Below are 5,430 nucleotides of genomic sequence, written 5' to 3' on the forward strand. Positions count from 1 at the left end.
GCCCCGGGAGCAATAGAGTTGAAGCAGCCTCTGCTGGACAGTGGACTGTTCTATTTTTTTTTTTTTTTTTCTTTTCAATAACCAAAAAGATTTAAGGAAAAAAAAAAAGGCTACAAACCCCCTGGCCACATGAAAGACGCATAATAAAAGTAAATCACCACCTTCCCTTCCCACTCATTACCGCCTCATCCATCTATAGGCTGTGTTGTTTGTCCTTAAAGAGATCTGGATGATTGTAAAGTGCTGTGCTTGAAAGCCTAGTAAAATTCTCAACGCAGACCCTACTTGCTCTATAGGGCTGATCTTTAGGACCCTGAGAACTGCCTTTAACCCACTGAATTTAACTTTAACCTTCCTTCTTAGTACTTGCAACCCGGCTCAGAGCAGTTTGCCTCTATTTCCTGGTGGGCTTCTGTATTTTCTGCTGTGTTCCCACTGCCCGTAAGGGGCCATGTAGCCTGCCCAGGTGTACTCTCCATTCTTTTCTGCTTTTATTATCCCTGTCCACAAAGGAGTCTACTATTCTAAATTAGAGAGGAAACAAACTCTGGCCCCCATCGCTTAGACTGCCAGTGGGTTAAAAGGAAAGGGAATTAGGATTTTAAACATTTAGAGCCACATCACTGTTAGTAGCAAGTCCAGCATGAGCCGTATTCCTCATTGTCAATAATTCTTCACTCGACAGGGCAAGAGCTCCTAAGTTAAAAACTGAGCTTTCTTTGAAAGAAAATGAAGCTTTTATCGTCGGTGAACTCTTAATCGCAGAGCATCACTAGTGCTTTCAGTGTGCTACCCACCTGCACATCCCACAAGAAGATCCAGCACACGCTAGTGCCAGGAAAATAGTCATCCCGTTGGTTCTAAATCCAAAATATTCGCAGTAAGAAAGGACCAACATAGTCTAACTGGATAAGTACAATTTTTTAGGGATATAAATGTACGTGTTACTATGTTTCTAACCTAGAGTACAGATTCCCTAGGAATTTTAAATTCCTACAAATTGTCTGTTAGGAAACTGTACATTGCTCATTGTCCCTGAGTACACAGTCCCATCTCATCCACTGGCATTGTGGGAGTCGTGGTTTGGCTCTTTTCCTTGTGTGGTCACAGGCTTGCTGCATTTGTCATCAACCACCAGCATTTCAGAAGTTCTTTCTAACTCTCTAGACATGTTAAACATGTGACTACCCAGGACTTTCTTTTGAAAGTTGCCTTCCTTACTGGGCTTGGGACAGGGCACCTCTCTGGCCCACCTTCCCTCAGTTTTCTTGGCCCATCCCACCCTAGACAGCCAAGACTGGAAAGGCAGCCCTGTGTTTATAGAGTTAGATCGGCATTCCATTCCATAGATCATGACAATACTTGAGTTTTGTACACTTGTATCTTTTAAATACTCTGTAGGAGACACAGGAGATTTCATTCCATTTCCTGGATGATTGCTGCTCTGGCTTTTTAGGATGGGATTATCTTTTATTTAGAGCAAAGGAATAAATCTTTTAAGAGGATAATACTGCTGCTGTCACTGCTGTGAAATTGTGAAAGATTAGATTTATGGCAGTCTTTGTAATTAAATCATATAGTTGCATTTTAAGGGTATATATTTAGAAGTAAAGTTTTAAGAACACGTTCATATTTGGAGATAGTCTACAAGGTTTTCTTTATTTCCCAGATTGACCAGAGGGGTGGAATGAAGTCCAAAGCAGTTATCTGGAAACACCAAATACATGCAAAGGTCTGTGGGAACTCAGGTGTCTGCATTAAAAGTGCAGACCTGACTGTCAGAATGTCCAGAAACCTGATGGGTGCCTCCACCTGGCATACAGATGTGTAGATGTGCTGGCAGACACTATCTTTTTTCCCCCCTAATCATCTTTTTTATCAAGGAGGCAACTCATTGCCTCTTGAAGACCACAGCAGCCCTGAGCGCTATCCTTAGCACAGCTGGAAGAATGGAGGCCATCGAGACAGAGCTTTGGTAGCTTCAGGCCTTGCCTGAAGAGAAGTGCTACAAGGTCCAGGCTAATTTTAATATTTGTGGATTAGTTTGTCACACATACTGTTTACTCTTGAAACTAAAGTCTTTTATAAATACTAAGGTTGATTCCTTAAAGCGATCTCTTTATTAATAACATCCTTTGGGTTTAGGAATGTCAGAAGAATATTTTAAAGATAGAATAATAATTCAGATTATTGGTATAAGTACGAAAACAGACTTTAGAGAAAGTCTAAAGTTATTTACTGTATGTAGCACCAGCCTTAACTTTGGATTCAGCTATTGAACAGCAATGCCCATGTGTTTCTCTAATACTGTGGGGGCAGAAATTGGATGGCAAATCACTGTGAGCCGGGTTACCTCAGTGTTGTCCGCTTTGCGTGGGACTTCACACACACAGGAACTGAATGTTATTTTCAAGTGTTGGCATGGAGCGTTATGGTCATGGAAGTGGAGCTGCCTTACACATTAAACATAGTCTCACCCCACTGGAACTTTTGCAGCCATGTCTCCAGATTTTATCTCTTGGGCAAAATTCCATGGTTTGGTTAGATTGAAGTAGATGTTCCTAGATAGCAGTCTAGGAGCTCAGCTAAAAGCTCCAGGGGCATCGTGTTCTTACTAATAAATCTAACCTGAGCCTTATTTCTTACTGAATTCAGTTTCTTTTAAGACATACATTCATGTATTTTAAATGCTGTTTGGAGAAGCCCCTGGGACAGTTCCAAGGGCAGGGCCTGCACATTTCTTACAGTGATAAAGCAGTTTTTAAAATGTAGGGTCAGGTTAAAAAAAAAAAAATCCCAAGACTAATTCTGTGCAGAGGAAGGACCTTGAAGGTGAGCAGAGACAGGAGAGCCGGTTGTCAGTTTGGAAGCAGCAGTGAATTTGAGAGAAGGATCCAGTAAGGTCCATTTCTCTGTTCCAGCCCTATTGGTCACCCATTCAGGATGTTGGGAAATATCAACTGAACAGAGAGTTCGAGAAAGAAATAAAGAAAGCTGAAGTATGTCAGAAAGTTACTTCCAAATGGTTAGAGGCATGTGATCAGTACTATGTATCATGGAAATGTCAAGAGTGATGTATTTTAATGTGTGCAAGATAATGTTGGTGTGCACAGAGGGTCTTTTCCTTATCTGATTAGTACTGTTAATGTTCAGAGATTAAAAAAATAAAGATTGTTTTTACAGTTTAGATTCTGAGATAGCAAAACCTGATTTTCAACCATGACCTGCATGAAAGAAGCATCCTAGGAAGTGTTAGACCATACCTTTTAGTTCTTTAATTTATATAGTGTTTTTTTATGTTTTAATATTTTTGTGAACTGGTGTAAATTGTTAATGCATATAAGCTTGTGTATTTTTGTAAATAGTTTTGTGATTTACTTCTTGCCTCCCTGTGTAAATATTTACAGTCTCATTTCTTCCAAACTTATTTGAAACTGAGTTGTGGGTTTGGGGTTTTGTTTGTTTCCTTGTTTGTTTGGCTGGGGTGGGTGGGTGGGGGAGAAGGGAATTTTTGTACTTGAGATGGAGATATCTTGTGGTTTAAAGCAAATGTCCCACTGAAAGCAATTACAATATCAACAGAATTATTTCAGGTTAAAGCAGACTTTTTGTGTATGTGTTTCCTTTTTGACCTAGTATGGATTAAGATGAACTAGACGGGGTAGTGTATTGGGGTATTTGGACTAGATGTTCCATCACACGGCCTGTAGGTCAGACAGTCTATCAGCTGAGCTGCACTGTGCTGTCTGCAGTGTGCTGTGTTCCTCTCAGCTCACACACTCGCCTTTAGAGCACAGGCCTTCTGTCTGTCTGTTCTGGAAAGTCTAAGCAGATGATACCTTAGGGCTTCCCCAAGGGAGCTCCTGTCTTCTGCTGCCAGACACCAAGTATGCAGTTCTCAGGAAACTCAACTGGCTTCAAAGAGTCCTCCAGAAGGGGAGTTGGAATAAAAGACATGTGCCTTCAGGTTCTTACTCCACATCTTGGACACTCTGTTTTCATAGTGAGGTAACCAGAAAATAACCCTCCTGTAGACTCGGTTCCTGCGGCAAGCTGGCCGTGGCACACCCAGTGCAAGCCAGGTTTCGGTGAAGTGACTTGCTGTAGGTGTGAGTCATGCAGCTGTCTGGCAGGCCAATTTCACTGACAGCAGGATTTGGGGCAAAGGTCTTGATAACCAATTACCAGACATGAGTCTTTTCTTGTGGACTCTAAGTTAAAAATCATTCTCGAGAGCCTAGTGGAGCTCTGTCCCTTTTCCCCGGCACTGGGGAGTTTCCTATATGGTCTGGACCCCTGGCAGACCATCCTCTTGTATATGCTGGAACACCACATTCCAAATGAGGCAGAAAGATAACATCTCCAACAAACTATCCAGCTTGAGTAGTGTTTTCATGGAAGCAGGTCAGAAGAGATGACAGAAAAGACAGAATATTCATACTGTCTTTTATTCTTACAGTCTGTTATTCCAATTGTTTTATCACCAAGTTTCCTTCATATTGATGAAAATACAGGACTTAACCTCACCAAAATGTGTATTTATCAGGATTCGATGGTAAATAGTAGTGTCAGTGTTTGAAATATTAGTCATTTGTGTTGCTCTAGACAAGGTACAGTTTACTGCAGTGCTAATTACTGCAGAGGAACCTAGGTATGTGCGTACAGCAAGATTATAAACCTTTGCCCATACTTTCCATTTTGTGAGAACATACCTCCTAAAAAGAATGAGACTTAATTTTTCTATCTTAAATATCTTTGTTTTATTCCCTCCCTCCCTCTCTCCCTCCCTCCCTCCTTCCCTCCCTCTTTTCCTCCCTCCTCTCCCTCCCTTCCTCCCTCCCGCTCTCTGTCTGTCGGTCTCTGTGTGTGTGTGCCCGCACCTGCCTATTTGTGTACATATTTTAAACCACAAACTTTGATGCTTCTATACTTCAAATTATTCCACTATGATGCAGTGGTGACTTTGGGATCCCTTAAGACAGTTGGGATCTGAAATGTCCTGATATTTGTATGGACAAAAGGCTTTGGTTAACAGCTATGGCAACTCACTATTGAGCAATGGTGAATGGTGAGGCCAAGTGTAAGGAAGTTTGGAATGTGAGGGTGCCGTGTGGTCGGAGACCCTGCATTTCTCCTGAGGTGGGCTGAGAGAATAGGCAAAAAACCCTGATGCTTGTGGGCCATCCAGCCTGACTAAATTATTGAGTTCTAGGTTCAGTGAGAATGTCTCAAAGGTGCAAAATGATCCAAGAAAACACCTAGCACCTCTGGAGCACATGCAAACACACACATTGACACCCACATTAAAGAACAAGATTCAACTAATGTTTTATATACACCAATTTAAAAAAAAAACTTGAAATTTCTCAGCTAGTAGTTCTCAAATGTCTAATCCATAATAATCACCTAGAAAGCTAGAGTGACTCGCAG

Source organism: Micromys minutus, assembly GCF_963924665.1.
Source record: "Micromys minutus genome assembly, chromosome: 16".
Lineage (NCBI taxonomy): Eukaryota > Metazoa > Chordata > Mammalia > Rodentia > Muridae > Micromys > Micromys minutus.